Source organism: Gobius niger (assembly GCF_951799975.1).
Source record: "Gobius niger genome assembly, chromosome: 6".
In the NCBI taxonomy this organism is placed as follows: Eukaryota; Metazoa; Chordata; class Actinopteri; order Gobiiformes; family Gobiidae; genus Gobius; species Gobius niger.
In genome coordinates, this window is record NC_136857.1 from 35,738,473 (window position 1) to 35,750,661 (window position 12,189).

The 12,189-nt window shown below is 42.0% G+C and overlaps 1 protein-coding gene across 1 annotated transcript in view; it reads right to left on the reverse strand.

Moving 5' to 3' along the window:
• Positions 1–12,189, reverse strand: part of LOC306964223 (BMP/retinoic acid-inducible neural-specific protein 3-like) — a 265,623-nt gene that overhangs the window by 29,180 nt on the left and 224,254 nt on the right. The gene's annotated exons all lie outside the window — the stretch shown is intronic.

Genomic DNA, 12,189 nt, shown 5'->3' on the forward strand with positions numbered 1-12,189 from the left:
AATACTCTCTGGACTCGTGCATTTCACATTTGTTTTCCCATTGAGATCAAATAATAGCAACTGTAACAATTCACATTACACTGATTAAGGTACCATAAGTTCAAGTAAACCTTTTTCATACCCAGGCACACACAACCACATTTTCCTATTACAATTACTTTACATTTTCAATAATACAGTGAAAGTGATATAGACCTTACAATGTGCAGCATTTGACCTGGTAAGAGCTGTCGCTACATTCCACATCAAACGTATGTTGTCACAAGGTATAAAGATTACTGTGGGTTAGCTCTACCTCCGTGGTTGTTTTGTTTGGTTACACGAGTCGAGCCTCCCGGCGCAGAGGGAGACAGTCAGAACATCCAGAGCTGTTGTGTAGCCACACATTACATTTAAAACTCGCTTCAGAGCGGCGCTAACTCAGAGTTTTCACCAGAATATCTACTGAAAGGAAGTATATGAAATCCACATTTGATCAGCACATTTACTTCAGCTCTGTGTAGATTATCTCGTGTTTATAGAAACTTATCCAGTAGCTTCAGCATTTTGGCTCAATATAAACATGCTGTTTCTCTTTATTTTGGATTTTCTGAGGACTTTTTAGTCGCTGGGTTAGTTTTTCAGACGAATAAGCCCCTGGGCATAAAACGGCATAAGAATCGGTAGAACTGTTAGCCTTGAGTTAGCGGCTAGTTAGCAACATTAGCATCATTAACCTGTATGTTGTAAACACTGCAGACGCTGCAGCACTAACAACATTTAGCTCTGGTTAAATCCAGCTCAGACTCTGATTTAGGGAGTGTCGTCTGTAATAAAGTCAGCTCTATGTGGAAAATTGGATTTACACTAAACTATTCTCCAGTTTGTTGTTATTTTCTCTCCTCAGTGGAGCTGCTCCTGTAGCAGCGCCGGCAACACGGCAAGTGGTATCGGCTTCTGGTATCGGGACCTGATGAATGAGTATGAGTACAAGCATATGGTATCGGCCCGATATCCGATACTGGTCTCGGCATGGGTGCATCCTTAGCTAATTTCCCTCCTTTTTCTCACACTCTCAAACATCCTGGCCTATTGTACATGTTTTTACTGGTGGAGGAAACCGGAGTTCGCTGAGGAAACTTACACAGACACGGGGAGAATATGCAAACTCCACACCCGCCGAGGTCTCAGCACCAACGTTTGTCTATTGATATTGATAATGTTTTTAGGGAGACTATGTACACCTGTCCAGGGACAACAAATGTTCATTAACCTCTTAACTCTCGCCTGAACCGAGAGGATCTTTTTCCTCACGTCATCAGATTTTTTCCCAGCATTTTTTGTTGGGTATTCAACTCATTTTTGTAACTTTTTTGTCATTTTTTGGGTCATTTTTTGTCACATTTTTTTTTTCATGTTTTCGTCAATGTTTTTAATCACATTTTTGTCATTTTTTGGTCAAATTTTTATCACATTTTTGTCCATTTTTTGTAGCATTTTGTCACATTTTTGCCATTTTTGTGGTCATTTTTTGTCAATTTTTTGTGATTTTTCATTATTTTTTTATCAAATGTTTGTCAATTTTTTTGTCACATTTTTGTAATTTTTTTGTCATATTTTTGTCACTTTTCTGGTCAAATTTTTATCACATTTTTGTCACATTTCTGTCATTTTTTTTGTCACATTTTGTCACATTTTTGTCATTTTTTTGGTCATTTTTTTGTCAATTGTCTGTCAATTTTTTGTGACTTTTTGTAACATTTTTGCCACTTTTTCATAAATTTTTTGTCACTTTTTTGTCAATGTTTTCTCACATTTTTGTCACATTTCCATCATCGTTTTCGTCTCAGTTTTGTTGCTATTTTCACATCTTTTTTCCAGTAGCTTTTGGACTGGGGTAAAGCCAAACTGGAGAAAATGTGCTCGGGTTCAGGTGGGAGTTAAGGGGTTAATGCACAATGTCCCTGTCAAATAAACTAATAAAATAAATAAAATATTCCATACCATTTTTGCCCCACATTCTCTGTAACCAAGTCTCTCCGGGTTTGAAGTGCAATTTCCCGACAGCTCATTAAAACTCGCTGACACTGCAGATCGTTTGAAGCCCGTTCCAGCTTTGATAAACCTTAGCTTGAACCATCTGGCGTTTTGTCGTAGATTAAAGTCCCCAAAACTTTCAATGACAAACTCCTTGTCACTTCCGACGACCCGAGCGTGAACCCGCGAGTGTGTGTGGCGTCCCTCTTATCATTATCTGTTTCATAAAAGACGAAGCGAGTGCCGCGGCGGCGCAGAGACAGAAAACTAGCCCGCAGGAAGTTAAATTCAATCACGTATCCGTTCGATCAGCGCTGCCACAGACTGACGGAGAGCGGCGAGGAGAGGGGATTTTTCATGCCTCCTCTCAAAGGCAGAGCAGACAGCAGCAGTCAATGGAGATTGCAACGGGAACAAAGGCACCGCGGCTGATGAAATGTGGTAATAACGCAGATAAACACTGGGCAAAGGCTGAGGACAAGAGTTATATTCAAGGCAGACGCAGTGTGTTGTTCAAATTGAAATGCATGTTGTCTTGTGCTGCGGAGAGAGACGTTACATCACGGAGAAAAAAACACTGCCTGAAGTCGGAGCGAGTTGATCTAAGAAGTGAATGAATGGTACGCACCCAAACCATCTACAATTAATCTTGTGTCCAGTTAGATAGACACGATTAACCTCTTAACCCCCACCCGAACGGAGCACATTTTCTCCAGTTTGTCATTACTTAAAACGAAAAACTTCTGGAAAAAGGCGACAAAAAAAAACGAGACAAAAACAAAGAAAGTGCAACAACAAAAACATTTTAAAAAAATTGACAAAAATACGAGAAAAAGATAACAAAAAAGTGAGGCAAAAAATGACAAAAAAGGAATGGAAAAGGGGGCAAAAATATGACAAAAATGCAGCGAAAAAAGAAAAGAAAAAAAGGATAAAAAAGCAACAGAAAAAAATGACAAAAAATGAGATGGATGAAGTGGAAAAGGTGTGACAAAAAAGCTATCGAAAAATGCCGAAAAAGTTGTAAAAATGCGCTAAAAAAAATCACAACATGGCAACAAAGCAAGGAAAAAGATCAGTTTTGTTGGTCTTAGCTTTCAAATGAGGTGTTACTCATAGCTCTTCAGTCAAGAAATTTTTCGATTTGGGTAATGCACTCGGTTGAGGTGGGATTTAAGAGGTTAAATAAAGTAAGGTGGTCATTTCTCTGATTAGTAATCATTAGCATCAATCCAATTAATGTCCCATTGTAATATAACAAACTCTAAAACACCAAATCACCCAGAACGAACTCCACAACTACTCTGTCCTGTAATTAGATGTTATGTTATACTTTATTAATCTCTGTGGAGAAATGAGTTCTCTGCACTTGACCCATCCTCCTGTAGGAGCAGTGAGCTCAGGGACCCGTCTCCATGATGTGGAGCCAGGCTGGCGGTTAGAAACATAGATATATATAAAGGCTAGATGTCTCATACGCGCTGCTGGCCAATGGAGGGTGACGTCCGCACACGGCGGCCATCTTGCCACAGGGAGCTCGCTCACTCATAACATTGTGTTTTATGGTGCATGTACTTTTAAATAACCATAACATGCTCAATTTTCTACCGATTTTCAAATGGTTTGGCTTGTTATAAACCTCAGAGATGTAGGTGTGACACTGCAAACACATGAATAAAAAAAAGAAAATCTTTATTTCAACATGTTCCATTCAGAATTGTAGCCACGTTAATAACGTTTGTAAGAAACGTTAATTGTAAAAGAAGATTTGAGCGAAATATGAGGATTTGTGTTCGTGCTGATCACTCACTTACTTGAGCTTGCCAGAAAGCTTCCCTGTGGCAAGATGGCCGCCCGTTATGCCGGAAGTGACTCTGCCTTAAGACATCTAGCCTGTATATATCTATGATCAGAAACACCTGGCTGGAGGATTAATGTTTTTCCCACTAAACTACACAGACACGGGGAGAACATGCAAACTCCACACAGAAAAGCCACGTCCAGGTGGGAATCGAACCCAGGACCTTTGAGCTGAACTTCCAGATCCAAAAGAGCTTTAACCGTGTTCACCCCAATGAGATTTAGCTAATTTAAACTACAGGCTCTTTGTACACATCTGATCACACAGGAATATCACATTTACTCTGGAGTTTCTTTAGTGATGATTTTCAGACCATCCAGGGGGGGGACCCAGGGGGGTACCAAGGTATCAAGTACCTTGGTGTTCACCTCAACAATAAACTAAATGGTAAATGGACTCAACTTAAACAGCACTTTTCTTCCTTAATCAGGCCCAAAGCGCTTTACAGTGAGGAACCAGTCGCCTATTCACTCTCTCATTCATACACCAGTGTACACAGACACTGGAGGCAAGTAGGGCGAAGTGTCTTGCCAAAGGACACAGCGACAGTGTGCATTTGCGGGAGTTGGGATTCGAACCAACGGCCTTCCCATCACGAGATGACCCACTCTACCGACTGCGCCCCAAAGTGGCATCCACCTTCTAAGGAGACTGAGGTCCTTCAGAGTGAGCAGGCCTCTGCTCTCCACTACACTGCCGTGTGCTGGGCCCCGGGCCGCACAGAGCGGGACAAGAACAGACTGAGCTGATCAGGAGGGCCAGCTCTGGACTCTGTGGAGGAGGTGAGGGACAGGAGGGTGTTAGCCAAGCTCACCTCCATCATGGACAACACCTCCCACCCACTGCAGGGGACTGTAGAGGAGCTGAGCAGCTCTTTCAGTGGAAGACTGAGACACCCTCAGGTACTTCATCCCCACTGCTGTCAGACTGAACAACAAGACTGTAAAGTAACATGTGCAATAACCCCTTTGCAAAACAAGGGTCACTTTTTGGTTGAATTTTTGTCACATTTTTGTTGAATTTTTGTCACTTTTTGGTTGATTTTTTGACCCTTTTTTGTTGAGTTGTACATAAGACACCTCTATTTACTCTTTAACCTCTTACCAACCACCTAAACCAAATGCATTCTGTCCTCTTTGGCTATTATATAGGTATGTGTAGCACCTCATTTGAATTTTTTTTTTTTGTTGTTGTTGAATTTTTGTCACTTTTTGGTTGAGTTTTTGTCACATTTTTGTTGAATTTTTGTCACTTTTTTGTTGAATAATTGTCACTTTTTGGTTGAGTTGTCACATTTTTGTTGATTTTTTGTCAATTTTGGTTTAATTTTTGTCAATTTTTTGTCAATTTTTTGTGACTTTTTGGTTGAATTTTTCTCACATTTTTATTGAATTTTTGTCACATTTTTGTTGAATTTTTGTCACTTTTTGGTTGAGTTTTTGTCACATTTTTGGTTGAGTTTTTGGTCACTTTTTGGTTGAGTTTTTGTCACATTTTTGTTGCGTTTACATCCTTGTTTTCTTCTCATTTTTTGTGGCTGTTTTGGTGCTTTTTTCCCCAAGAAGCTTTTTGATTAGGGTAAAGCCAAACTGGAGAAAATGGAATCCGTTCAGGTGGGAGTTAAGAGATTAACTGTTTTCACATTTCTCCATTGTGAGATCATCTTTTCTCATCTTCTTTTTTCTTAGTGAGTTCTGGATACACAGCATCAAGCTCACACTGCACTCAGAGGGATCATAGTGTCCTGTTTGTTATAAAGTATGCAGTCATTTTTATATAAAAGTCATTTTTATATAAAAGAAACGACCCACTTATCTTTTCCGTGCCATGATTCAATTGAGTCTAAAGTTCGTTCCGTACGTCAGTGTCATTTACTACTGAACAAAACAGCACAAAAAAGGAACATACTCGTCATGTCAAAGCCACAAGGCTGTTTCACCGACTGGAACGTCAACACTCTGGGTAGAAGGAGAAAAAGCGCTCGTTTCACAGCCTCCTGCGGCTCCACTGTTGTCTTCACTCGTGTCTTTGTGAAGACGTTTAACCTTCACGCGCAGAGGAACGGCTCGTGTCAGGCACCGACTCATGCACGACTGTGGGAATGATCTTTCTCCAAGGTTGATCTCACGAATGGTTATATCATGGCCAAATGTTTCCTTTTGTATCTGCAAATCGCCTTGTCCTTCAGAATCAGACTGACGAGAAGGGAAAAATAAACCTTTCTATGTTGTTTTACAGATATTGAACCAGACCACGACTTGGCAATGTTTGGATCTTCTACAGAAAATCACGGATACACGACTTGAGTGTGGTCGTAAACACAGCTCGGGACGCTGGTGGCTGGAAAACTTATATAATATTGTTGACCTGGAAATCAACTAATCCCCCATGAAATAATGTTTGCAATACACATGAAACAGACTCGCATGGATAATATGGACAGACAACAGAGATTTGAGGCCGTCTGGGAGCCCCCCCCCCGGCTCAGTGCCAGGTCATCACATCTGGATAATTACAATGTTGTACTTGTCGGTTGCTTTGTTTTGATCATTTCATTTGGTTTTGTACATGTAAAATAACAAAAATGTATAAATATAATATTAAAAAATTAATGAATAAATAAACCTTTCCAACGCACCAGGAGAGATCAGGCCGATGAAATGACTGAGATCCTCTGAGTTAGTGGGTTCCAGTCGCCGAACTTTTAAATATTTGGTGGCACGGTGGTTAGAACTCGTGCCTCACAGCTGGAAGGTCCCCGGTTCTTTCTCCCGTGTGTTCTCCCCGTGTCTGTGTAGATCTCCTCCACTAAAAACATGTACAATAGGCCAGGATGAGTGTGGGACAATCTGACGTGGCATGTTTACATGCATGAGACCCATATGTGTTCATGCACTGTCCCTAAAAGACCGCTGTATAAAACACAGCAACAGAACGTTTTTCTCATTGACAAAACTAAATGCTTTATAATAAGGATATATGAGTTCAGGCATAATTCATGATGATCCATCCTTCCATTTTCTTCCACTTTTCTGTTTCCGGGTTGTGGGGGCCGTCCGAGCTGCCCAAATCACACATTGCACCCCTATGGCTCCTCCTGCCGGCGGTGGGTCCGCAGATTCTCAGGCCTGTTGGTCTCTCATAAGGGGCTTCTGGACCGCTCTTTTTCTAGGACCTGTTTGCCCTGGGAGACCCTACAGTGGCACGGAGCCCCCGATAACAGAGCTCCAGGATTATTCAGGTGCTCAAACCCCTCCACCACATTAATGTGACGGTTCCAGGAGGGGAATTCATGATGAATGAAACAATTCATTCATGTGAGGTCAAAAGGTTTCATAATTCATTATAACAGTTGCAAGGACTTTGTATAAACTTACTGTTTGAGAATTAACAATGGTGTTCGAGAGGATAGATGAAGAATAGGCAGCAGTCTGGATGTCTTATACAGGAGAAGTTTATTTACCATCGGTGCGGGACCTGCAGACATGAACCCGAGACATTGTGCTCGTCCTACCATTCAAGTCTGTCTATGCTTCCACAGAAAAGGGATAAAGACCCTGTCAGAGCGTCATGCTGATATGCAAACAAAACATGCAGAGGCTGAGAGTGAGCGCCTGAGCACCACAGTCAAGACTATGCCAGAGATACGACTGTAAAGCCTGACCCAGTATGATAAATAGTGATTTAATGTTATTCTCTAACACGCACAGCAACAATGATCTCATGAATACTCCTTCATGATCATGGTTCAGTGCATCTGTGCAGTGATTTTGTGAAAAACAGTGGATTTTTACAACAGAGAGTCCGTACTGCCCATGAAGGAAACAGAGGAAGAGGCACCAATACTACTTCAGGGGTGTTAGACGTGTGAAAAACTACAAAAAACTCTTTAATACAACAATCAATATTTCTGAAACTCAACGGGGAGTGACTGAACCTACTTATTTCTCAGGCTCATTAGCCAAAAATGCTGTACCTACTGCTAAAAAAAGGATTATTTACTAAAATCTGTACTTCTAGTTTAGCAGAGATAAATGCTAACGGCACAGCAGCTACGCTAACCGCGGAAGTACCGACTTTAGTAAATATAACTTTTTGAGCAGTAGGTGCGGCATTTTTGGCTAATAAGTCTGCGTTTCAGAAATATTGATTGTCATATTAAAGAGTTTTTAACGTTGTTTTTTTCTCGCATATTAGCCGGTATGCTAGGACCCAGAAGCGGAAGTCGTGACGTCACACTTAACAAACGTATAGTCCCCCACACCTGCAGCACAGTGGGGCCGACCCAAGAGGCGCTACAGGAAACAAAAAAAGGGACAAACGAGGAGGTACCAGGGCAAGACTCGGAGCTAAGCCACACAAGCGTGGTTCTCCCTGTGTCTGCGTAGGTTTCCTCCGGGTCCTCAGGTTTCCCCTCCCTCCACAAACATGCCGGTCACGTCCACGGCGGCTCAGGACAGACCCAACATCTGATCCATGGCAGTTCTTCATCCATTCATTGTTTCATCATAAAAAGTAGAAGATCCGTTCCTGCTGCTCCCGTGTGATGGATGCATGTATGTCCAGTGTGCTGTGGAGGGGGGGAGGCTCTGTTTGTTTGCTTTTCCCTCCGTGTGATGTATGCGTGTGTTACCGTAGCGACTGCAGAGGTGGGTATTCTCTCTGTCAGTGACGGTCTGCTGCCGTAGGTTTGAGAGATGTCCGTGTCAGCCGCGGCGGCAACAAGGCCGAGAGCGAGCGTGGGCTTTGTTTTCAAAAATTGGTATTCACAATTTGGAGGGAGACGGGGGAGAAAGAAAAAAAAGGAAAAAAAAAAAGTGAAGCCAAAACAAGGACGGAATTTAAAAAACAAAAGCCTCTGAATCATCGTGAAATGTTATAACGGCACAAACAACCGGTGTGGTTTCAATTCTTGTAAAATGCAACAAAGCAGCAGAAATGCCACGTCCAGGAGGTTTTCAGTGGGAAAAAAGTATCGGAGCATTATCTAAAAGAGTGAAACCGTCAAACACCAAGTAGCACCTCTTAACCTTTCTGTTCCACATTGTTACATTGATACTTTAGTTAGTCTTCGCTGTGTTTTTGTGGAGGTTCAGCTTTTTGTTTTCTGCAGAGATTCCGTATTACATTTGAGACCTACAAATGTCTTCTTCTGAAACACTGAAGAGGCACCAAGAGCCCCCCCCCACCTGCAGCACAGAGGAGGTGAAACACAAAAGGGAAACGAGGAGGTATCCAGGCAAGACTTGCAGCCAAGCCCCACACAAGCCTCTATTCCTACTATTGTTCTGGCTAATGGACGTTCACTGGAGAATAAGAAGACGGATTATATTTGCTTGTTACGCTCTTCCCAAAAGATGGTGAGAGACTGTTGTGGAGCGGAGGGAGCTGCGCAGGAGTTAGAGCAGGGGTGTCAATCTCATTTTGGGTCGTGGGCCGCATACAATAAAGAAAATGTTTCCAATAAAAAAATAATAATAAGGTTGACTGTAGCTTCACTAATAACAACATCTTACACTTGTATTGCACTTTACAAGCCTGTGTCACAAGTTCCTCAAAGCACTACATAGTCATTATTCATTCACTCCACACACGGTGGTGGTAAGCTGTTATTGAAGCCACAGCCGCCCTGGGGCAGACTGTCAATTTACCACGTGGCTATATAATGTGTTGTTCATATCCTGAGCTCTTATTATGTCAGTGCCCTCTGCTGGACACGTGTGGAACTCTTTCCTTTTTTTTTTTTTAAATGTAATGCCCCCTAGTGGCTGGAATGAGCATTCTGGTTATTCTTTAAAAAGTCATAACTCTGCACAGGAATGGGCTAGAGACGTACTTTTTTTTTTTTTTACATACTCTGGATTTTCCTTATGTTTGACACCCTTGAGTTAGACGAAGGAGGAGGAGCTGACCAGTGCAGGACACCACGCTCTGAAACAGGGGCAAACCCAGGAGGCGCTGCACCGTTTCAGAGGAGCCTTAAGGCAGTACTCCGGTTTCCCCGACCTCCAAAAACAAGCTGGTCACCATTTTTTCCCCCCTCAATATTTGCATATCGACTCCCTGATTGGTCAGATTTGTGCTCAGGCCTGAAAGACACCTTTTGTAAACTCCACTATTCTTAGTGTTAAGGCTAAGGTAAGGTTAGCGTTTGCTTGTAAAACTTCACCATCCTTAAATGCCCTAAACCTGATAACACAAGTGTTAATGGGATGATTGGGGGGTCTTTCATCCCCCCCCGTGTCTCTGGCCAGAAAACCACAATTGCAACTTTGCTGCCACCGGGTTGTAGTCACCAATACACACTAATGGAATCACGAAGACGAAGCTAGCAGGCTAACGGGCAAAGCTAACTGTGGGCTAGCGCCACTTAAGCAGTATTTACAGCCAAGTTTGAGTGAAAAAAATGATCTCCATTGTGTAATTGGATGAACAATATCCCTCTGTCCCTTCGCCTTTTCTGTCAGCGTAGTATTTACTCTCACGGACAAAAAATGATTAAAAAAACACAACAAGCTACGACACCTGCAGTGGCGCTTATGATCAATCATGGTTTTATTTTGTGTATGTTAGTCACAACATTTTTTTTTTCAGTAGGGACTTTGGATATCTTGATTAGTTTTTGAATAAACTAATTCGAAGTGGACAAATCTTCAAATGTTACCTTGTTTTTTGCGGTTCAAGGCTCAATAAATCAGCCAATGAAATTGGGAAAAACTGTTGGAATTGAGCACCAGACCAATTCAAGATGATAAAATCAAAGCTCATACACTGATCAAACTGCTGGACATGATTGGAGCTGCTCAGAAAGGAACATATCAAGAAATCAACCATTTTCTGTGGGACTTTTTGTGCTTGTCGATCCATTTCTTATTCTTTTTTTTGTCTGAAATCTTAATAATAATAAAAAATAAAAAAAAGAATCTATTATAGAATGGACTTTCACTTAGGTAAAGGTTTCGCTCTTCTTTTTCTTCTTATAAGACCGATCTTGCTTTTATGTTTAATTTAATGCTCCTCTTTCTTCCACAAATGGCCTGGTTGTGAATGTTTTAAACAATCCGTTGTTTCCCCGCGGGACTGGAGTGGGGCGAACGGCGAGGGGTCCCGCTGCGATGCATTTTGTCCACAGCGTGCGGCGCCGGAGAAAAGCCCGGTTTTCATCAGACAAACACAAACACGGCGCATTAATCAGAAGCATCTGCTGTGCCTCCTGTTGATGCTTACAGACTGGCCATTTCACACCCCTCCCCACACGGGTCCGGGACGGGGGGGAAACCGGGGGGAAACCGGGGGAAACGGACTTTGTAGGACAAGGTTAGATGGAAGAAGAGGCTGCAGTCAGAAGTGGGTCATGACATTATTGTGGGAATTAATAATAGACTATTCTTCATTTCAGTTTATTTATGTCTTGTTTTGAATAACCCTTACGTCACACATTATGGATGTTTTTTTTTCGGTCGGCTTTTTGGTCAATGCAACCAGTACAGAATGTTCAATACGACATGTCTTTAGGCCGTCCCACACTGAACCTCCTCAATCAGGGTCTCTAACCTTTAAAGGGATATTTCAGGATTTTTGACATAGGGCCTCATTTCCTAGTTATCCAGAGTGTTGTTGATTTCTGGAGATATTTTTATCTTAAATTCATGCAGTTCTTATATTTGAAGAGCTTAGTGGCGCTAGGCTAGTGCATTTCTATGGTATCAGCTAGCCTGCATTAAAAACAGTCTGACCCGCTCCACAGTGCACCTGAGGCAAATCACTTATAACGCCAGACTGTTTAATGATACCATAGAAATGCACTAGCCTTGCACTAGCCTAGCACCACTAAAGTCTTCAAATATATGAATTTAAGAAAAAAAATATCTACAGAAATCAACAACACTCTGTATAACTAGGAAATGAGGCCCTATGTCAAAAATCCGGAACCCTTTAATACTCTGTGAGCTACTCTGACGTGACAAAAACAGCAAAGTACTACTCGTGCTTCAATAGAAGATTTAAGGCCGTGTCCATAAGAAGTCAAGCTGAGGACCAAACGCAAAGATATTTCATCAATCCAGTGTATCGTCCATACGAGCCCGGTGTTTTAGGGGTCTAAACGAACATTTTCCAAACTTGGTCCCAGAGTGGAAAGATCTCAAAACGCCGTTTACGTGAAACGATGACACAGCTCCAGAGTCTGTGATTCATCATCTACTGACCTTATAATGAGTTTTCCTCATGGATCTATGATGGTTTGACTCCGCCCCTCTTTGCTCCACTGCCGTCCACAAGCCACAGGTGACAAGTAGAAAAACACCGAGTCA